General features: G+C 37.9%; 1 non-coding gene across 1 annotated transcript; it reads left to right on the top strand.

Moving 5' to 3' along the window:
- Positions 1-23,646: 23,646 nt before the first annotated feature.
- LOC129648004 (U6 spliceosomal RNA) lies at positions 23,647-23,753 on the top strand. Its single transcript, XR_008712611.1, has one exon. It is a non-coding gene; the product is annotated as a U6 spliceosomal RNA (small nuclear RNA).
- The last annotated feature ends 547 nt before the right edge of the window (positions 23,754-24,300 follow it).

The following is a 24,300-nucleotide window of genomic DNA, read 5'->3' as shown; positions in this document are numbered from 1 at the left end:
GAAAAAACACAGTGAAATAACTCACCTCAGCAATAGACATTCTTGTATACCATAAAACATTGCAAATCAATATTTTAGTGACACTGGGACTTCTGGTTTAAGATGGTGCCAACTTAAGTAGCCTCAGGTTCACAGTCCACAAACTGTCCATTTGAAACACATATTAAGACAACTAAAATTATGAAAACTCATACTACAAAGAAAAATAAACTCAAAAGCTTTACCACATGCCAGAATCTGCATGGAATTTTCACAAGTAAGAGTGCTATGGAGCTGAATTCATAAACATCATGGCTTTCCCACTCTGTCCCACTTTTGAGTTACAATAACACCTTTGGCTATTGAATAGGTGTGTTGTGTGCATGCTCAGTCATGTCTGACTCTTTGCAACCCCATGGATAGTAGCCTACCAGGCTCCTCTGTCCATGGAATTTTCCAGGCAAGAATACTGGAAGTATTGGAGTGGGTTACCAGTTCCTATTCCATGGGATCTTCCTGAGCCAGGGAGAGAAAACATGTTGGCAGGCATATTTTTTTTTTTTAACCACTGAGCCATCTGGGAAGCCCCATTGAATAGGTAGAAGAATGCTATTGTTAATCTCTCTTCAGTGATGCAGAAGCTAGTTCTATCAGAAAATAAGGCAAAGACTACTTTTTTTACAACCAAAAAGTTTCCTTTAAAAGACAAAGCTAAATTTTACCATCCCTCCTGGGTTTTCCAGGTTGCTCAGTGGTGAAGAATCCACTTGCCACTACAGGAGACGTGGGTTAGATAGAGTTGAGAAGATCCCCTGAAGAAGGAAATGGCAACCCACTCCAGTATTCTTGCCTGGAAAAATCAAAGGACAAAGAAGTCTGTGGGCTTCAGTCCGTGGAGGTCCCAGAAGGGTTGGACATTACTTAGCGGCTACACAACAACCATAACCAGCATCAGTGCATCACACTATGCCCATTCAGAGACCATTACAAGGTTTTTGAGGGAAAAAACAAAACAAAACAAAACAGGTTGGGGAATGATTAGGGTGCATCACTCTCTGAGAGGAATGTCCCTTTAGATGAAGTATCCTAACAAGGTCAAGAAATGGTGTGTGTTTTAAGACTGCAATGCCCAGTATGCTGACCTCTAGTCACATGTGAATGTTTTGATTTAAGTGAAGAAAAAGTATGCAAAGTTAAAACTTTATTTCCTTAGTCATACTAGCCATATTTCCAGTACCCAATGGTTACACGTGGCTAGTAGCTACTGTGCTTGGCTGTGCAAATTATAAACCATCTCTATCATCAGAGAAAGTTCTCTTGGCAGTGCTACTCTAAGATAAAATCCTTCAATAAAATATGAAATATGGAAGAGTAATAATACCAATTTCATAAGATTTTTTAAAGCCTACCAAGCAAAGACCATCAGGAACATATTTGAAGCCAATGTTTGTTGAGCTTGGTACATATAGAAGAAGTACTTCAGAGGAAACCCAGGGTACTTCAGGAGAGAGAAATTAAAGAAAGGTACCTGCAACATGTGTGGCGGGGGGTGAATTAATCAAAAGATGGCTTTGACAAAGTGGCTGAAACAGTCCATGGTCTTTAAACCCATGAGTCTGTGAGAAGCTACTGCTGGATAAGTTTGTCCATGATCTTATCTCAGATTGTATGGGTCTGAATGACCTTGTGGTAAGAAAGTTTGAGCCTAGATACTCTGTGATGTACAAGATGATTTGGTGCAGCTTATTTGTTTTGCAGTTTTGAAAGTTGTACCTTCTGTCTCAGTTCTCAGTATCTTCCTCCCTCCAGTGCAGCCTAACTACCAGTAAGGACATTTTTCATTTTCTTGGTGATAGATCATTTTCTTTTGGAACTATGATCAATTTAGCCCTGCACCTCTCTTGAAAGTATAGTATCTAACAAATTCTTTCTAAATGATGAATGAGTTTTGAGGATCTAATGTACAGCATGTTGGCTATAGTTAATAACACTGTATAGTATATTGGAAATTTGTTAAAAAAAAAATAATAAATAAATCAACTATATTTCAAAAGAAAAAAAAGGAGAAATGAAATTTGCTAAGAGACTAAGAGAGTAGATAGATCTCAAGTTTTCTCCAAAAAACGAAACAAAACTGTGATGTCTGTAATTAACGTGATTGTGGTATGTGATTGTTTAGTTGATAAGTCATGTCCAACTGTGACCCCATGGATTGCAGCATGCTAGGCTTCTCTGTCCTTCACTATCTCCTGGAGTTTACTCATACTATTGCCCATTGAGTGGGTGATGCCATCTAACTATCTCATTCTCTGCTGCCTCCTTCTCCTTTTGTCTTCAATCTTTCCCAGCATCAGGATCTTTTCCAATGAATAGGCGCTTTGCATCAGGTGGCCAATGTATTGGAGTTTCAGGTTCAGCATCAGTCCTTCCAATGAATATTCAGGGTTGATTTCCTTTAGGATTGACTGGTTTGATCTCCTTTCTGTCCAAGGGATTCTCAAGAGTCTTCTCCAGCACCACCATTCAGAACCATCAATTCTTCAGTGCTTAGCCTTCTTTATGGGCCAACTCTCACAACTGTACACGGCACGGCTACAGGAAAAATTGTATCTTTGACTATATGGATCTTTGTCAGCAAAGTGATGTCTCTGCTTTTTATTATGCTGGCTAGGTTTGTCATAGCTTTCCTTCCAAGGAGCAAATGTCTTTTCATTTTATGGCTCAGTTACTGTCTACAGTGATTTTGGAGCCCAAGAAAATAAAATCTATTACTGCTTCCACTTTTTCACCTTCTATTTGCCATGAAGTGATTGTAGCAATCAATTCACAATGTATATACACAACAAATCATCACACTGTACATTTTAAACATATATAATTTTTTCAATTATATCTCAATTTTTAAAGAAAGAATGACAAAAAATAATTTAAAATTAAAAAATAATATCTGAATCTATTAAAAAGGATTGAATATTTGTAATGGCAGTTGTTTGGAAAACTGTAGGCATTATACCCCCAATTTTTGTTGGCTAATTGTTTATTGAATCATCTGGCATGACAGTGACTATGCAGCAGTATTTGAGACTCTGGAGATTATGCACTTGGCAACTATAACAGAGAGAAACATGGACACAAGGATTATTATTAATGGTTGAAATATGTCTCAAATGTCCCACAAACTATTTGGATCTTCCTTAGATGATCAAGTGTTTGGGGTTTTTTTTTTCTCTTTAATTTGAATATGGGTTGCTTAGTTTTTCCAGTAACTGAAGAAGTGGTCCAGTATCTGGAAATTATCAAGGATAAGGTTGTTGGCCCGAATAAGGGAGTAGAACCAGCAAGGGAGAAGGAAATGGCTTAGAGGGTAATGAAAGTGAAGAAGTAAAAGTGAAAGTCGCTCAGTTGTGTCCGACTCTTTGTGACCCCATGGACTGTCCATGGAGTTCTCCAGGCCAGAATACTGGAGTGGGTAGCCTTTCCCTTCTCCAGGGGATCTTCCCAACCCAGGGATCAAACCCAGGTCTTCCGCATTTCAGGTGGATTCTTTACCAGCTGAGCCACAAGGGAACCCCCGAGGGTAAAGAACGAATGTGTAAAGAAACACAGTACTAGTGGCTTGTGGCCCCTGGTTTGGTGGGAAGGAATGGTTTTGAATCAAATATGCTTTTTCTGGAAATCTTGATCTAGCTAGCTGTTCTCACAAACCATCTGCTTTCAGAGATTCTTCAGCTTTATGTTTCCATTAAGTGTAGTTTTTAAAATTCTTAATGCTGGAGAATGGATAATGTTGTTTCATCTGGAAAATCTATCACTGGAATCTTAATGCTGTGTTAGATGTTAATAGTACATGATAAATTCTTTTCTGATGAAGTTTAAGTGAAGTCGTTATCTGATGGTATTTCCAAAGATACCTAATCACCTTATCTAATATGTTGAAGCTGATTAGGTAGCTGGCAAGGAAGCCTGGTGATATCTTTTGGTGATAAGAATGAAAAGTACACAATAATTTTTCATACACTACAGTATTTAAATGGAGGAGAGTAGAATTCTTGTTTGGGATAGTACATAAAATTAGCCTATAGAGATTTAGTCTTCTTCCTCGGAAGAAGAACATATGACAGTGATAAATGTCCAGTTGTTTTAAAGTGAAAGTCGTTCAGTTTTGTCTCTGCAACCCCATGGACTGTAGCCCATGGAATTCTCCTGGCCAGAATACTGGTGTGGGTAGCTGTTCTCTTTTCCACTGGATCGTCCCAACCCAGGGATTGAACCCAGGTCTCCCGCTTTGCAGGTAGATTCTGTACCAGCTGAGCCACCAGGGAAACCCAAAATATATAGTATGAAAATCACCAGTTTACATTTCCTATGTAAATCTGACAAAATCTTTGTGTGGGCTGTTATTGTATCTATGTGTATCTATAGATACATACATTTATACTGTATCTATGTTTTTTAATGTGAAAAGTACACCATAATTGATACATATTTAGAACAATTTTATTTATACATAACACAGAAATGCTGAACTTTTCTTTGAATTAGTCAACTTAAAAGAAATTTGCCCTAGTTTTAAGAAAGAAAGGGCTTCCCTTGTGGCTCAGCTGGTAAACAATATGCCTGCAATGTGGGAGACCTGGGTTCGATCCCTGGGTTAGGAAGAGCCCCTGGAGAAGGGAAAGGCTACCCACTCCAGAAAAGAGCCAGATACGACTAAGCAACTTTCACTTTCATTTTAAGAAGGAATAAGCTCTCAATAATCTTGAGTTAATTAAAACTGGCAAACAAATGGAGTTGTTCCTATTATCCTTACTTTTTTAAAGGAGAAAAATCTTTATGCTACCTGTATCTATTTAGGAAATGCAAAGACATTTCAGGGGTAAAAGCTATCATGATATTTTTATTATTTTAATTTGGTGCCTAAATTTGAAAAAGACAAAATCAAAATGAGTTGTCATAGGAGACAAGATATGCCTAAGGCAAGTAATAGTTACAAGCAATAAGTTTAAAACTGTGATTAGTGAAGGTCATCATTAAGAACTTAAACTTTTTCAAAAATAAAAGGTTTTATATATAATATATATAAAATTAATTTGGTTTTGTCAGTTCTTAGTTGTACCACACAGGACCTTCCATCATGTGGGATCTTTAATTACGGCACGTAGACGCTCTAGCTGTGGCACAGGCTTAGTTGCTCCTCAGTGTATGAGATCTTAGTTCCCCCACCAGAGATCAAATCTGTGTCTCCTGCATTGCAAGACAGAGTCTTAACCACTGGACCACCAGGGAAGCCCCACCAGGGAAGCCCCAAAAGCTTTTATTTAAAATATATCAAGCACAAAAAGAGTTCAGCTCAGTTCTATCGCTGAGTTGTGTCCGACTTCACTACACCATGGACTGCAGCACGCCAGGCCTCCCTGTCCATCACCAACTCCTGGGGCTTGCTCAAAATCATGTCTGTTGAGTCAGTGATGCCATCCAACCATCTTACCCTCTATCATCCCCTTTCTCCTCCTGCCTTCAATCTTTCCCAGCATCAGGGTCTTTTCCAATGAGTCAGTTCTTCACATTAGGTGGCCAAAGTATTGGAGTTTCAGCTTCAGCATGAGCACTTCCAATGAATATTCAGGAATGATTTCCTTTAGGATTGACTGGTGTTATCTCCTTTCAGTCCAAGGGACTCTCAAGAGTCTTCTCCAATGCCACCATTCAAAAGCATCAATTCTTTGGCACTCAGCTTTCTTTATGGTTCAACTCTCACATTCACACATAACCACTGGAAAAACCATAGCTTTGACTAGATGGACTTTTGACTAGGCATAGAATACTTCAGACATTTTTAACAGAAAGAAAATCCATTCTAGTTTGCTCTTTTAAAAATATCATCCATGATCAGATAAAGATCTGTAAATAGTTTTCTCTTTTGAATAAACCCATCAGTTTAAAGAGCTTGGTCAAAATTTTTAGCACTTTTTTTCTGACTCCGTATTTGTAGATATTCTAATCCCAAGCACATAGAGTTTACTCTTCAAGAGAGATTTTCTACACTTTTAAAATATACTTAAAATCTCTTTTATTATTTTTTTATTCTGACGTAACCAGATATTTTTTATTTTAGAGCAAAATTATTTCTTTTTTTAAAAAGCAGTTAACTAAAATATATCCATTACTCTGTGGAAGCATCCTCCACCATCACATACTTTTATTTTAAAACAAAAACATGTATGTCAAAATAAATCAAACATATTTGTGCATCTTTTTAACCTCTTAATTGAAGACTGCTCTGCATGTATTAAATAATAACACAAATACGTCAAAATTATGTGCTTAAGTATATAAAGTTTATTTCTCAGTAAAATCAAAGTAATATTAAGGATTTAAACCAAGAGTCTCAAGAAATCTTATGATTTGTAGCTTTATGTAAATTTATCTCTTTTCATAAAGCCTCTTCCTATTATGATACACTGTACTTAAATACACAATATTCAATTTTATAATCTCAAAGGACTAACTAGCAAAACCAATAAAGGAAATTTAGGAAATTTAAATTAGACTATTTTTTGGCTGTGATGGGTCTTAGTTGCAGCACATGGAATTTTTTAGTTGTGGCATTTGGGATATAGTTCCCTGACCAGGGATCGAAACTGGGCCCCCTGCTTTGGAAGCATAGAGCACTGGACCACCAGGAAAGTCCCTCATATTAGACTTTTCTATGAAAAATAAAGTCTAGTATAAACTAGAATATTTTGCTAATGTTGTTTTTAATGAAATTGGGGGAAAACATAAAGCAGTTTTTAAACCTGAAATTATTAAATCAACTATTCGCTACAGGAATAATTTCATAGGAATATTATATGAAATTTTAAAATATAATTTGCAAATGTGTACTTATAGCCAAAAATTTGAATATTATAAATCATAGTTAAATGCTCTTGGCATTTTGCTTTCCTTCTTGTTACCCAGAAGCTAAGGCCACGTAGTTTGGGATTTTTTTCCAAACCTAAATATATCAATATTGTTTTTAAAAGTCAATAAGAACTTGGTCCATTAAACCTAATTTCTAAAATCTTTCCCTTTTGATTAGATCCATTTAAAGTAAATATTCCTAGAGTGACACATAATGACAATTTCTAAAAGTAATTAATGTTTAAAGTTTCCAAGGAGACAGGCAAAAAAATAAATGAGAGAGAGCCAGCTACAGACAAATATGGCAGAAATCATAGTATTGAAAGGAAGGGTCTGAATGGTTTAAAAGTCCCTATTACCTAAGTATGGCTTCCCAAGTGGCACAGTGGTAAAGAATCTGCCTGCCAATGCAGGAGATGCAAGAGACACAGGTTCAATATCTGGGTTGGGAAGATCAACTTTAGCAACCCATTCCAGTATTCTTGCCTGAAAAATTCCATGGACAGAGGAGAATGGCAAGCTATAGTTTATGGGGTCACAAATAGTCAGACACGACTTAGCGATCAAACAACAACAAAAAACCACATTAGCTAAGTATACAAGTTGAGATTACAGGTATAGACATCACTCCAGGACTTCTAGTTGAAAGTGCAGTGCCTGAATCTACTAAAAAGGTTTGTTTCTGTTCTCCTATCATTAGAGATAATTCTCCTTCCTGGTTTAAGGGATTCCTTGGGATATTGGGTGCTGGTCTTGCTTGAAGCCTCTTTATTTTCCTAGAGAAGTTTCAAGTTCCTTTTTCTCTTCTGTATAGTTCAGAGCAGCTTTAAAATGTATCCGTGATAAGTCTAAACTTTTAAGTAAACTTTTCCTCTAAAATTTTGGCTATTGGAAAATCCTTTAGAGACAACTTTAGAATCCTAATTGCATTTGTAAGTTTTCCTATGTCAATTAAAAAAATAAAGACCCATAGGTAGTTAAGATTTTGTTTCCTTTTCAGTTCATGTCCAAAGTTCTTCAATGTGGCCACTGTAAGTACAAGTTATCTTTGATTAAATTATGCCATCTTAAAAAACACACATGAGTTAGAAACGTAATTCAAAAAATATTAAGTCAGACATTTGACCCAAAACGACCAATGACTTAGATGGAGACCACCCCATGTGCACTGCAAGAGTCAGTGAGAATGGTGTTTCTACAATCTCAAGTTTCTGGAATGTAAACAAAGCCATCACTAGTGGTGAGATTGACAAACCCATAGCTCTGGACAGATGAAACTGAATAAAATAGTTCTCAGGGGCACAAAGACAAGACTGAAGGACGAAGGATGACTTAAGGCAAAGTTTGTCCGAAGGATGCCAATCTGATGACAGCTTCTGAACTCCTCAGCCTTGGAACCATCTCAAATATTAATCCACTGGGCCTATGTCTGTCATGGTTGCTGGGCCTTATGTGGCTGACTCAATCCTAATAAATCAAAGACCTTTCTTCCTGGATAGCTAGAAAAGATTCATTCAGGAAAAAGTGATGATCAAATTTCTACTCAGGCATATTGACACTGGAAATTTGCCACTTGGGTTTATACTCCAAATGGCTAATATTTGAATTTCAATGTAACAACAGAGGAGAAATCCATTTGGTCTAAGAATGAATTATATCCATAAATGGATATGAAAATTAAGGTCCCAAATTTTGCTTTTTAGGCTACCTGAATAGCAGTTATTATGTTCTCTTGTTTTGAATTTGTCTGTTAGTCTTGGGTGGCATAAGATTCATCGTGCTCAATATAAGTGGAGGAAAGAATTGGAGTAAATCTTAGTATTCCAACCTAAAGATTTATGGAGCAATTATTTTATTAGAATCCAAGTGCTATTGAAATTTACTCTTCAAAGAGCTGTTTTCATGTACCTGTGATCTATTCAGACTCTGGGTCATGTGGGCTTGCCTCTGACTCACATGCTGAGCCGGAAATCTCTGGATTCCCAGGGTAAGAATGGGAAAGTTAACTACTCTCCTAGCAGCACACATATAGCAGAGCCGGTGCCTGTGCCTGTTACCTGTTGTAAATCTAAGCTGGTAGTCTTCGAGAGCAGAGTTTTGGGCATCCTTGGCTGATCTGTTCTAGTTGGCTCAATGGCCAGCCCTATGTCTCCAGTGCTGCGCTGAGGGTCAGGTCAGTGGAGTCTAGTTTTGTTTCCTTTTCAGTCACTGTGATCTTGAAGTTACCAAAGGGAAAAGAAAATAATTGTGCACCCTTATCAAGCCCCCACTTTATGACTGCTGGTGTCCCAAGTTTCCCAGCCAGGAGAGGCAAATTCTTCACCTTCCACCTTGGACTGTTGGGATGTTCATTCAGCAAGAATGAGACCAGCTTCCCAAATGGCTATTATTTTTCTACAAAGGAGAAACATTTTTTCTACAAAAGAGACAATTGATTAGGATGAATTATTAACCAGTTGTCATAGATGATCTTAGGGTCAAAGAGAGAAACTGAGCTGTCAAAAATCAAAAGCAATTTGGACACTGGACTATTACTTAATCATAAAAAAGAATGAAACAGTGCCATTTGCAGCAACATGGATGGATCTAGACAATATTAGACTTAGTAAGTCAGACAGAGAAAGACAAATTCTATATGATATCACTTTTTTGTGGAATCTAAAAAATAATACATGAATCTATGTACAAAAGAGAAACAGGTCCACAGACATAGAAAACAAATTTACGGTTACCATGGAGGAAAGGGAAGGAAAGAGGAACAAATTAAGAGTATGGCGCTAACAGATACAAACTACCATACGTAAAATAGATAAGCAACAAGTATTTATAGTACAGGGAATTATTTTCAATATCTTATAATAGCCTAAAGTGGAGTATAATCTGAAAATATATATATATTTATATATATATATATAAAATATATATATATTTACTTTACTGTATACCTAAAACTAATACAATGTTGTAAAACAGCTATGACTCAATTAAAAAAAAAACAAAAAACCTAAGAAACCAAACAAACCAAAAAACAGAATCAAACCACCAGCACCACCACTAAAAAAAACCACAAAAAACCAAAGAGCATTTCTTGCTCTGAAGCCAATGGCCTTCACTGTAATCTCCACTGTGGTTCCCATCCATGTACAGAAGGTATGGAGACCTAACTGAAGGTTAACTCTGGCTTCCCTTCTCTGTATCATGAAGGAGGAAGCACAGTCTTGGCACAGTGGATGAGTGACTTGCTCTTGAGTCAGGGAGCCTGACCTTGGCACCATCTCTACTTCCTCAGACTTTGGATTTGGCATTTGATCTTTAAGCCTCAATTTTCCTATCTATAAAACGGGCATTAAAAATAGGGTCAAATGGTCAAACTTGTAAATTTAGTCTATGAAATCAATGAAGCAATTTGAGTTTCCTTCTTTTGCATATAGAAAGTAGCTATCAAGTCTTTGCTATTATCATTTAGAAAGTTCAAGAGTTCCCAAGACATTCTCATTTTCAACACCAACTGCAAGTTTGAACATCCCTAGGACTACCCTTAGGTTCAGTAATTCACTAGAAGGACTCACAGAACTCAGAAAAGATGTTATACTCACAGTTTATTACAGTGAAGGATACAGATTAAAGTCAGACAAGGGAAGAGATGCATAGCTTAGGATCAAGGAGAGTCTAGGGTAAGGGTTCCAGCTGTCCTCTCCCAGTGGAGTTATACAACAGTACCTATTTCTTGTAGCAACTATATATAGCAATTGTTGTTCAGTTGCCCAGTCATGTCCAACTTTTCATGACCCCATGGACTGCAGCACTCCAGGCCTCCCTGTCCCTCACCGTCTCCCGGAGTCTGCCCAAGTTCATGTCCATTGCATCGGTGATGCCACTCACCTTCTGATGCCCTCTTCTCCCTCTGCATATATGGAAATACACATAGAATAATTGCCAACCAAAGAAGCTCAGTTGAGCTTTGATGTCCACAGATTTTATTAGGAATCAGTCACATAAACATGGTTGATTGGCTCCATCACTGACTTTAACCTCTAGCCTTTTCAGAGGTCGAGCTGATACTGCCTGGCTAAGGGGCCCCCAATCATAAATTACTTTGTTAGCAGAGACTGTTGTGGCTCAAGGGACCAAATAAACAAAAACACTCATCAAGCAGGACATTCCAAGGCTAGAGGCTGCTTCCCAAGAGTTGCGTACAAAGGCCAAACCTCTCTTAGGACAAAGTTAATCCCTTACTACAAACTATTGATAACCAAATCTCTTTTGCACTATCCATAAATCAGTAAAATAAGACTTCAAATCTAAAATTGCTTAATAAATAGTTAATTCTGATAAAAATTATGTTTTTAGCACTTACTATGACCCATGCACCCTGATGGGTCATGAAGATTAAAAAAAAACAAACAACCTCACTAGTCTACTGCCTCCCTTAATGAACTAGTGGGAGAAACAGATGTCAAGACAAGTTGTTGCAGTATAATCTACCAAAGTCTTCTAGGATCCCAAGGAAGAAAATGCTTAAATTTGCTTGGAATGGCAGGGAAAAGCTAAATTATTTCCTCTTGGGAGAATTTTATTTTGAAGTTATAATCTTGGAAATTCACTCTTTGTGTTTTGCAAAATGGCTTAACTCTTAATTATATTCCTAATCTGTAGACAAGGACTGACCATAATACTCCAGTGATTGAAATGGGTAGTCTCAACTGTTCAAAACTTCTCACTTCATTGATTCATCCATTCAAAACTCTCTAGCTAATTAATTTCCATGCTTCACTTCCCAATATTTTTGTCAACTGCTGCATCACAATCCTTGGCTTCTGTTCCTTGGTAGTGGGTAGGGGAGAAAACAGGAAGAAAAAAGTATTTGTCACATGTTTAGGAGGATGTGATCCTTACACAATACAAATATTTGCTTATTTTTATAGGCTGACTAAGAAGATTTAAGCATTTTCTTCCTTGGGCTCCTAGAAGACTTTGGTAGATTATACTGTAACAATTTGTCTTGACATCTGTTTCTCCCACTAGTTCATTAAAGGAGGCAGTAGACTACTGAGGAGTTTTGTTTTGTTTTGTTTAATCACCACCCTTATGATAGAAAGTGAAGAGGAACTGAAGAGCCTCTTGATGAAGGTGAAAGAGGAGAGTGAAAAAGCTGGCTTAAAACTCAACATTCAGAAAACTAAGATGATGGCGTCCAACCCCATCACTTCATGGCAAGTAGATGGGGAAACAATGGAAACAGTGACAGACTTTATTTTCTTGGGTTCCAAAATCACTGCAGATGGTGACTTGCAGCCATGAAATTAAAAGACACTTGCTCCTTGGAAGGAAAGCTATGACAAACCAAGATAGCATATTAAAAAGCAGAGACATTACTTTACTGACAAAGATCTGTATAGTCAAAGCTATGGTTTTTCCAGTAGTCATGTATGGATGTGAAAGTTGGACCATAAAGAAAGCTGAGTGCCGAAGAACTGATGCTTTTGAATTGTGGTGTTGGAGAAGACTCTCGAGAGTCTCTTGGACTGCAAGGAGATCAAACCAGTCGATCCTAAAGGAAATCAACCCTGAATATTCATTGGAAGGACTGATGCTGAAGCTGAAGCTCTAATACTTTGGCCACCTGATGCAAAGAATTGACTCATTGGAAAAGACCCTGATCCTGGGAAAGATTGAAGGCAAGAGGAGAAGAGGATGACAGAGGATTAGATGGTTGGATGGCATCACCGACTCTATGGATATGATTTTGAGCAAGCTCCTGGAGTTGGTGATTGGTAGGGAAGCCCGCTCCATGGAGTCACAAAGAGTTGGACATGACTGAAAGACTGAACTGAACTGATAGGTTGGCTATCTAGATCAAGAGTCAGCAAACTCTTTCAGTAAAGTGCCACATAGTAAATATTTTGGGCTTTGGGGCAAACCAGATGGTCTCTGTTGCAGGTATTCAACTCTGCTCTGGCAGTACGAAAGCAGCCATCTGCAAAACAGAAAGGAATGGGCACAGATATGTTCTAAGAAAACTATTTACAAAAATGCAACTGGCCAGATTTAACTCTGGACTCTAATTTGCAGACCCTTAATCTGTTTAGGTCATTCATTGCCACAAGAATATTGTGGATGTACCTGATGTAGAAGCACTGAGGGATAAAGAAGGTTTTCTAGTAAATGCAGAAACATAAGTAGGCCAGAAATTAGGAGTGTGTAGTTATCAGCTTTCCATATGTTGCACCAAATGAGATGGGATTCAGGCTATAGAGTAAAAATGACTAAGACAAATGAGCCAAAACCATCTTTTTGACCCATTCTGACAAGCTCTGCCTTTATTGCAAAGACCAAGACCAAGTGAAGTAGGTCAGTCGTGTCTGACTCTTTGCGACCCCATGGACTGTAATCTACCACGCTCCTCCATCCATGGGATTTTCTAGGCAAGAGTACTGGGGTGGGTTGCCATTTCCTTCTCCAGAGGATCTTCCCAACCCAGGGATCTAACCTGGGTCTCCTGCATTGTAGGCAGACGCTTTACTGTCTGAGCCTTGCAAACACCTGGGAAGTACCTGAGGCTGTGGCTAGGCTTATGAGAAAGAATAGAGGATTTGAGAGCCAAAGGTGTTGTTGTGATATAAATAGTATTTTGGGTCTTCTGATTTTAGGAAAATATATTTGAGGCTGAATCTATACAACATGAGGTAAAGTAGAAAATGGGTCATTTATTTGGTCAACATAAGCCACATCAAGCACTCCTGCCTTCGAGCTCTCTTACTTGTCGACTCAGTGTCTTTTTCCCTCCCTTCATCCTTATCAGCGAAAAGCTGATTTTATTGGGGGAAGCAAAAGTACTCAGCATAAATGAAGTTGATTTTTCAAGCTACCCTTTCCACTAGCGGTAGCCCATGTGAGACAATTCTGGACACTGAGATATAAGCAGAATTCTACTGGTAAAGCTTCTAGGAATGGTATGTTTTCCTTGTTAAAAATGAAAAAACTCAGCTCCCATGCACTTACTTCTTCCAGCTAAGACCACAGATATGATGCCTAGAAAGGGAGCCACCATCTTGTTATCATGGGAATCAAACACCATGGAAGATGAAGCAGAAAACTAGAAAGAGCCTCAGCCTTCAGTGATTCCTTTAATGCCTATAGTGCTTCCTTCTGGACTTCTACTTTATATGAGAAACAAAGCTTTATTGCTAAGCCACTGTTGGTCGATTTCTATTAAATTTAGCCAAATATAACTCTAATTGGATTAATTGGCTTCAAATTCTTCAAAACTATGAAAATTAGTCCATTGCCAGTATTAAAATGCTATCAACGACAAAGGATAAAATCTTGACCTTACTTTGTGTAGTGTAAACAGTAGAGTTAAGAATAGGATAGTACTGAATTGATCAATGCTCTGGTTCACATTCAGTTACTCTTCATCAGCTCATTAGCTGCAGTTTCAGGATTCGTAGTGGCTACTAAAAAAGGCATTTATGATGGTGGAGTGTGGCCCATTAAGGAGTCTGGTTGGCTAAACACAGTCTAGGCTGTACATATTTAATACAAGCTGTTTCACAAAAACTTGGGGAAAAGTAAAAAATCTCAGTGCTTGGAAGTTAGTACATCACCCTCAGGAGTATCCTTGCTGTTATCTATGAGTTAACTATTTCATAAAGAAGGAAAGCATTTTTTTAAAGTTTTAATTATTCATTCCTTTTTCTCTAAGCTTTATAAACAAATTCTATTGAAACCATGCTTATGATGAGTAATTCTTTAACAACTTTCTCTTAAAAGCTTTTTGCCATTAATATTTTAGTTTATTAAAAATGAGTTATGCCTTAATCCTTTGTCAAATGTACAACAATTAAACAGCATATAATAATGAAGTTGGAAGTTTCTTTGCAATTGGATGGTTGAGCTTACGATAGATGGCTTATTAATGTAAACTTAGTGGGGGGTAAGCCAATGAGCACTTCATGTTCTGATGTTTGAAAAAGATCAAATTTACAAGGACATGATTTTTTTCCTACCGAATTTCTAAATGTTACTATTAAAAGACATAGAATATGTGTAATATAAACATATGTATCCCAAGGGGCAGTTCAAAAAGATTGCTAAACATGGAAAGTTTATGGAAGACTCCAAAATCAAATTAATATCCCAGAACTTGGATACTAATTTGATTTTGAAAATTTTTTCCCAGATTAAAAAGGAGTTTTGGTGAGGGGCCCCATATGGAAAACATGCATAATTTATTTAAAAGACCAAAGCAAAAGTGAATTCACAGTATGAAATCTGGTGATTATGCTATAATTAAAGGACTACTTTGTTTTCTGTTTTTTATTGTCTTCGAAGTTTCTACCCACCCCTCTTCCCGCTATTCAGGGATTCAAAAGTTTAGAAAGAATTTTCTTCATAGAATTGAAAGTTTTTACCTTTTCACTATAGTATAATAATGAAAATTTTTTTATCCCCTCCCTCATTTTGACTTTCCACTTCATAGATTATATTTAAATAAACCAGCGGGGCTTCCCTGGTGGCTCAGACAGTAAAGAATCTGCCTGCCGTACAGGAGACCTGATTTTGATCCCTGGGCCAGGAAGATCCCCTGTAGAAAGGAATGGTTACCAGCTCCAGTATTCTTGCCTGGAGAATTCCAGGAACAAAGGAGCCAGGGGGCTACAGTCCATGGGATCTCAGGACATAACTGAGAGACTAACACTTCTTTCACTTTTCACAAAATCAATGATATTGACTGGCTTAACTGATTTGGCTGGCTACTTAAGTAAATGAATCAATTCTATACAGAATCATTTATATAAAATCATTCATTCAAAAAATAGTTCTTATTTTAAATATAGCAGTTTCAGCCAGGAACCTAAGAGAGAAAGGCAATGAGCAATGAACCGTCCTGCCTCAGCCCCAGGGCACATACCTGAATGCTTAAACTGCTTTTTCATCCACATTCACAATACCCACATGGAGACTGAAAAGGTTGTCTGCCAAACTGCTTCATCCTGCAGTGTCAAGAAGTCTTCTCATAAAGGAAAAACCACCTGTCTTTATATCTGAAAAAGCAAAGTGGATTGCTGGTGGAGGGGGTCGGGGGGAGGTGGGGGGAGGCGGCTCAGAACTTGAGATAAGAGCCCAGGGTTAGGTTAGGGTTGTATTAAGGATCAAGCTGAAGGGCTCTGCCAAAAATCACCGAGGGAAAAGGAGGTCAGGAGGGAGATGGGGGGCAGAACAAGTGAAAAAGAGGACAAAAGGAAGAGGAAGGGAAATTTAAGAAATCAAGAGGAAACAAACAAACAAAAAATACAAAGAGAGACAAAACAAGAAGTGAAGGAATGGATGCAGGGGCAGTGCGGAAACAAAGGAGATGAGGACAAGGAAAGGGAGGCAAGGAGGAGATACTGAAACAAACCAGTCCTGGATTATGGGTAGCAAGAGAAAGTGTCCTCAGAGCCTACTCTATATGCATCCACTGAAATTAAATACTTATTGCATTTGACCTTACTCCTTTCATATGACTACAGTTTGCTCCTATTATATTACTGTAATAATATAAAAAATAGTCAGAACTTAAATCATTTCTAAAGCTAATTTTAAACTTTCCTACATTTTCTGAATGCTGTTGCTTTCAGTTGCAGATTGGATTTTAAAAGCTATGTAAACCAGTGTTATAGGTCCTGCCAACATTAAAAACAAAAAACCGTACTAAACTAAAATACCCAACTTAAATATTTCACACATTATGTTCGTGGATCTAATTACATTTCTAGGCTCAGAAATACAAATGTCTAATACGCACGTGTCAATAGAATGATATAATCTTTGTCATTTATCAAGCTTTGTGTAAAAACAACACTGGTAATATTATACTATAGTGTTTGTATTATAAATGGGGCATTGGCAAAGTAATTTACAAATTGAAATTAAGAATAAGAACACTTTCAGATTGAAATTAGAAAGGATCAAATTATAAAAGGTAAGCTGAGTCATTGATAACCCAGTCCCAATGGAAGTCAGTAAGTATGTGATTAAAAAAGCATGCAGAGGGGCTTCCCCTGGTGGCTCAGTGGTAACGAACCTGCCTGCCAATGCAGGAGACACAGGTTGGATCCCCGGTCTGGGAGGATCCCACATGCCGTGGGGCAACTAAGCCCATGCACCACAACTGTTGAGCCTGAGCTCTAGAGCCTGGGAGCTGCAACTACTGAGCCCATGTGCTACAAGTAGTGAAGTGGGTGTGCCCTAGAGCCCACGCTCCACAGCAAGAGAAGCCTGTACACTGCAACTAGAGGCTAGCTAGCCCCCTCTCTCTACAACTAGAGAAAAGCCCATGGAGCAACAAAGACCCAGCACATCCCAAAATGAATAAATAAATAAAGTTATTTTAGATAATAATAATAAAAAGAGCATGCAGAGACTTCTCTGGCAGTCCAGTGGTTAAAACTCCACGATTCCATTGAAGGGGGCATGGATTCAATCCCTGGGAGGGCAACTAAGATCCCACATTCTGCATGGCATGGCCAAAAAAATTAAAGAGATTAATTAGTTTCTTAAAAAGAGTATGTAAAACATAATCAAAGGGCCCTCCAAGAAGGCAGGACTAAAGTGCAGTTCTAATCAAGAAAGCTTGGGTCAAAATAATTGCATTATATTCTATCTGAGTACAAGTAAGGTAATACGGTATATTAATGCACTGAATCTTGCAAATCTCTGTATTTTTATAAAGATGAAATTTCTGCAAAGCCCTCCTAGGAGGTTCCTCTCAGTTCTCTCAGGCACTTTCAGAAATAATTTTTGTTTGAAAGATATATTCACAGGTACCCTTCTGTTTGGTATTTTAATGAGTCTTGGACTGGGAATCAGGACCTAGGTTTCAGTCATATGTCCAAAGACAGACTCTCTATGCTTTCTGGACTCTATTTTCCATCTGTAGAATGGGCATGTAAAGCTAAAATCACAAAGACATCTTCCAGAGATGCTGAGTCTCCCTCCTTCCTCTTTCTTCTCTGGACTCTTGGAGCTGACTTCCTTTCTTTACTGCCAACTTTTCTTTTATCCTATTTCCTGTCAGCTATGAATGCATCTCATTAATTCACAACAAAGTGGCTGTTGAATATTAGATGAGTGCTTGCAAAGTGCCAAGACCACTTTGTCTGCTCTATTTCATTTAATCTTCCCAGTAGACCAATTACATTGTTTCATAGCAATAAGTATTCATCTAAATCATTTCCTACAGTGTATCACAACAATATTCCATCATTCTTAAATATCCAAATGTTGACTAGTTAATCTGTTTCCAATATTACAGTGTTAGAAGAATAAATATTGATTCATATATGTGTTTTTGTGTGTATATATAGATATAAAAACAATGCCATAATAAATATATAGGTGTATATATATATACACATAGTTCATTCATTCAGTAAATATTTATGTACCTGCTATGTGTCAAGCATTACAGTTATGATGATCAAAAAAATCCTATCTCCTGGCATCAAGACCTTATAGTGCATTGGAAAGTTTAAGTAAACAGACAATTTTATAACAAAGTATGTGGATAATTGGAGTACAAAAAAAGGGATGATCAAGAAGCGCTTCTGGATTGGAGCCCTGAAAGATGAGAAACTACTGATAGAGATTTATGGCAAAAGGTTCCTGCGGAGGAGAAATAAAGGGTTTTACAGAAGCTACAGTTAGAACTGGACATGGAACAACAGACAGGTTCCAAATAGGAAAAAGAGTATGTCAAGGCTGTATATTGTCACCCTGCTTATTTAACTTCTATGCAGAGCACATCATGAGAAACATTGGGCTGGATGAAGCACAAGCTGGAATCAAGATTGCTGGGAGAAGTATCAATAACCTCAGATATGCAGATGACACCACCCTTATGGCAGAAAGTGAAGAGGAACTCAAAAGCCTCTTGATGAAAGTGAAAGAGGAGAGTGAAAAAGGCTTAAAGCTCAACATTCAGAAAACTAAGATCATGGCATCCAGTCCCACCACTTCATGGCAAATAAGTGGGGAAACAGTGGAAACAGTGACAGACTTTATTTTGGGGGGCTCCAAAATCACTGCAGATGGTGATTGCAGCCATGAAATTAAAAGACACTCTCCTTGGAAGGAAAGTTATGACCAGCCTAGACAGCATATTGAAAAGCAGACATTACTTTGCCAACAAAGGTCCATCTAGTCAAGGCTATGGTTTTTCCAGTAGTCATGTGTGGATGTGAGAGTTGGACTATAAAGAAAGCTGAGCACCAAAGAATTGATGCTTTTTAACTGTGGTGTTGGAGAAGACTCTTGAGAGTCCTTTGGACTTCAAGGAGATCCATCTAGTCCATCCTAAAGGAGATCAGTCTTGAGTGTTCATTGGAAGGACTGATGTTGAAACTGAAACTCCAATACTTTGGCCACCTGATGCAAAGAGCTGACTCATTTGAAAAAACCCTGATGCTGGGAAAGATTGAAGGCAGGAGGAGAAGGGGATGACAGAGGATGAGATGGTTGGATGGAGTCACCGACTCAATGGACATGAGTTTGGGTAAACTCCAGGAGTTGGTGATGGACAGGGAGGCCTGGCGTGCTGCGGTCATGGGGTTGCAAAGAGTCAGACGTGAGTGAGCGACTGAACTGACTGACAGAAACTGAAAGAGGCTACAGTAGAGATAATATGTTTTACAAACTGCTGGTTGCAACCCACTGGTTATGAAACCAATTTCTTTAGTCATTACCAAAATTTCATGTAAAGTGAGAGAGAATAAAACAGAATGGGGAATACCAGAGTGTATAACTGTAAAAAGGTTAAATCTTGTTTTAAAAACTTTTGTTTCATTATGTGTGGGAACCAAGTCAAAAATATTTGAGAAACACTGAACTATAATGTTAGGAATGTATAGGGGAGATACCATAAGAAGTGTTAAAGATGAGATCTGAAATAAATCTTACTTCATCCTAGAGACAATGGGAGCCATTAAAGAGTAGTTCAGAGAATATTGTGATCACATTTGTGCTTTGTAAAGATCCTTCTAGAGAAAGATGAAAGAAGAGCTGAGAGATTGCTTAGGTGGCTACTGCAGTCATGCACAAGACATCATGATGGGCTGGACTAGGAGAGTAGCAATGGGCATGGAGAGAGAGCCCACTTAAGGTTGGCCCTCGATATACAAAGGTACGAATCTGTACCATTACAGAATTCCCTTCAGGGGTAAATAATAGGTGAGGTAGAAGGCAAAATGATTGATGTGCACCTGAGATTTGACCAATAAGTAGGGATAAGATGACACTGGGTCTTGGGACTATCAAGAGACAAATGGAAGTGTTAGACTGTGAAATCTAATCTGAATTTCAAGAGAAATTAAATCCAGGAGCTGATTTAAATTTTAAATAGTGACAATAAGACATCTACCACAATAGTTGTAATTAAAAAGACTGGCATGGTGAGGATGTGGAACAAATGAAACTCTCATAGACTTCTGGTGGAGTAAAATTGGTCAGCAGTGTCCACTAAAGCTTATCATATACAAATCTTATGACCCAACTCTTCTTGGTCCTCCTCTTCCCCAAAGAGAAAGCATGATTTGTCCAAAAAGACACAGTCAGGAATGTTCACAGCAGCTTTCTTCATAATAATAAAAAACAGAGAGCAACTTGAAGTTCATCAATAGTAGAAGGAATAACTTGGGATGTTTATATATTTAAATATTATACTGTGTCTCTTTCTAGTTATCAACTGACCACAGTACAGCCATCTGTAGTGCCTCAGTGCATGAACAGCAGAGGGTTGCTTTTTTAATATAAATAGTACAAGATTACTATTCAATTTCTTTTGATAAGTTAATTTTGCCATTAAAAAGTCATTTTATGGTACAAAAATGGTACAAAAGAAGTACCATTTATAGGAAGGTAAAACAGATGAAACTAATCTGTGGTGTGGGCATCAGAATAGTGGTTACATTTTCTTGTTTTTTGTTTGTTTCTTTGACCGTGCTGTGCAGCATATGGGATCTCAGTTCCCAGACCAGGGATAAACCCCGCAGCCCTTGCATTGGAAATGCAGAGACTTAACCCCTAAACCACCAGGGAGGGTCCAGTGGTTACCTTTGATGGAGGACACTAATGGTTCAAAAAACTTCTAGAAGTTGAAAATGTTCTATTTTTTAATTTGAGAGGTGATTACATGAGTGTGTTCACTGTGTGAAAAATCATCAAGCTTTGCATTTATGATTTTTGACTGTGAAATATGTTTTACTTCAGCTTTTTAAAAAGTATACTGTCAATTAGAATAAATTCTAGCAGAAGTACAATTTCTGGTTCTGGAGACAGGCATCTCAGCTGCCCCAAGTTGAATTTCTCACACACTTCAGTTCATGGCTTAGTAGTGCAAGTAAGACATCTCTTATGTTATTTCATGTTACTGTTATTCTCTCTACCCCCATCTTCCTCTTTCTCAGATCCCCTCCCTAGTGTATTTAATATCTTTCCTTTAAATTCACTGTCCATTTTTCTGTATAGAAATATGTGTATCTTTGAAAATTGTGGTGATGTGTATATGTGCTTTTAAGATATATAAGTGATGCTGTGCTAAAAATCTCATTTTGATTTTTACATGTTAGACTTAAATACTGTGAATCTGAGATATGATCATGTTATATGAAAATATAGCTAATTTATTATAATCGCTGTATGGCATTCCACTGCACGCATGCATTTCACTTCATTACACTAATGACGGACCTCCACGTTGCTTCCCACTCTTCACTACCACAACTGTACTAGTTTCCTCATGGATCTGCATGAGGGTTAATGAAGCACATTGTACAGCTTTTTGTCTTTATCATCAATATTTTTTTCCAGGAAGATTCAGTCACATTCCCATCAGCTTTTATAATTCTTTTGTATTTTTTCTCCAATCTGATAAGCAAAAAATTCTCAACATATCTTCAGATCAGATCAGTCACTCAGTTGTGTCCAACTCTTTGCGACCTCATGAATCGCAGCACACCAGTCCTTCCTGTCCATCACCAACTCCCGGAGTTCACTGAGACTCACATCCATTGAGTCAGTGATGCCATCCAGCCATCTCATCCTCTGTCGTCCCCTTCTCCTCTTGTCCCCAATCCCTCCCAGCATCAGAGTCTTTTCCAATGAGTCAACTCTTCGCATGAGGTGGCCAAACTACTGGAGTTTCAGCTTTAGCATCATTCCTTCCAAAGAAATCCCAGGGCTGATCTCCTTCAGAATGGACTGGTTGGATCTCCTTGCAGTCCGAGGGACTCTCAAGAGTCTTCTCCAACACCACAGTGCAAAAGCATAAATTCTTCAGCACTCAGCCTTCTTCACAGTCCAGCTCTCACATCCATACATGACCACAGGAAAAACCATAGCCTTGACTAGACGAACCTTTGTTGGCAAAGTAATGTCTCTGCTTTTGAATATGCACATTTAACTTCATCTAATAATTTGTACTGGAGTACAATTGCTTCACAATGATGTGTTGATTTCTGCTATATTTTTGTTGTGTTCGGTTGCTAAGTCGTGTCTCACTCTTTGCAACTTCATGGACTGTAGCAATCCAGGCTTCCCTATCACTATCTCCTGGAGTTTGCTCAAACTCATGTCCATTGTGTCTGTGATGCTATCCAACCGTCTCATCCTCTGTGCCCCCCTTCTCCTCCTGCCCTCAATCTTTCCCAGCATCTGGGTCTTTTCCAATAAGTCAGTTCTTTGCATCAGATGGCCAAAGTATTGGAGCTTCAGCATCAGTCCTTCCAATGAATATTCAGGGTTGATTTCCTTTAGGATGGACTGGTTTGATCTCTTTGCTGTCCAAGGGACTCTCAAGAGTCTTCTCTAGCACCACAGTTTGAAAGTGTCAATTCTTTGGCACTCAGCTTTCTTTATGGTCCTACTCTCACATCTGTACATGGCTACTGGAAAAGCTTTGACTATACAGACCTTCATTGGCAAATTGATGGCTTTTTTTTTAATATGCTGTCTAGGTTTGCCATAGCTTGAATCAGCTATGTATACATATATCCCCTCCCTCTTGGACCACCCTCCCACCTATCACCTCCCATTCCCACCCATCTAGGTAGTCCCAAAGCACTGAGCCAAGCTTCATGTGATTTATAGCAGGTTCTCACTAGCTATCTATTTAGATAAAAATAAGCTAAAAAATAAAAAATTTTAAAAATCACTAGTAAGATTAAATATTTTTTCATATTTTTTGTTCATTTATATTCATATTAGTTAACTGCTTGTTCATGCCTTTAATTCATTTTTCTTCTGGGATTTTTGTTTTCATTGACTCTTAAGAAAGCTTCATATATTAACAAAATTGACCTGTGTTCATAAATTGCAGATATTTTTTCTCATTTGATTTTGTCTTCTAACTTTATTATCGTGCTACTGGTGGCAATTGCAAGTTTGTTTTGTTTTTTTTTTTGTTGTTGTTTGATTGGTTTGGGCTTATGGCTGTCTTTTTGTTTCCTTTAAAAAAAATTTTTTTTTTTAAATTTGTATCTAGCTGCCTTTTTATGGTTTTGGTTTTGAGGTAATATGCAAGAAGAGCCAAAAAACCCTTATAATTCAATTATATGTTTAGAGGTAAGAGAAATATAAGTGAGAAGGACTAAGGTTAAGAGGAACATTAATCCTATCAAGATGTATCAGGGAAGAAAGTAACCAACCAAACCAAAAGGAATTGTATTTGCAAAACAAATTTTTGATGTTAGAACCTACTTGGAATGTTTAAGATAAATCAAAATAGTGCTCGCTTCAGCAGCATATATACTAAAATTGGAATGATACGGAGAAGATTAGCATGGCCCCTGTTCAAGGATGACGTGTAAATTCGTGAAGCATTCCATATTTGGGGGGAAGAAAGCATTTGGACCACAGTAAGAATTCAATAAATGGTAACAGTTGTTAAGATAGAAAAAGAGAAAAGATAAACCAAAATATATCCAGGATGTAGTTTTGATTGTAACCCCTCTCTTTCCACCTGTAACATGTGATATTCTTGCTAGGCACTGAAGTCAGGCTAGGTTCCAATGATTGTAAGTGAGATCCTGGGGCCTGTGTCAGGAAGCAGATGTGGTAGCCTGACGGCCATGGTGACCGTCTAGCATTAGTGGGAATTTCAGACAACCAGGCTGATATTGACTGCAGTGTACCACATGGTGAGGAAAGCAACGGTTCTTCTCTGGTCAGCATAACTGCTGAAGAAATACAGTCACTTCTGTTTCTAGACACTTTATTTAGAAATTTAAACCATGCCTTATCCAAAAGTGGACTTGAGATTGCTTATATGCAAAAAAATATAGTGCAAGATTAAAAGAGTAGATGAAGAAATTATGGAAAGGGAAAGATTAAAGTAGGATAAATAAGATAAAGCCAGAGATAACATTATTACACAAAATG

Source organism: Bubalus kerabau, chromosome 3, assembly GCF_029407905.1.
Source record: "Bubalus kerabau isolate K-KA32 ecotype Philippines breed swamp buffalo chromosome 3, PCC_UOA_SB_1v2, whole genome shotgun sequence".
Lineage (NCBI taxonomy): Eukaryota > Metazoa > Chordata > Mammalia > Artiodactyla > Bovidae > Bubalus > Bubalus kerabau.
The sequence above is the reverse complement of the archived record's forward strand: the minus strand, read 5'-3'. Positions and strand labels throughout refer to the sequence as shown.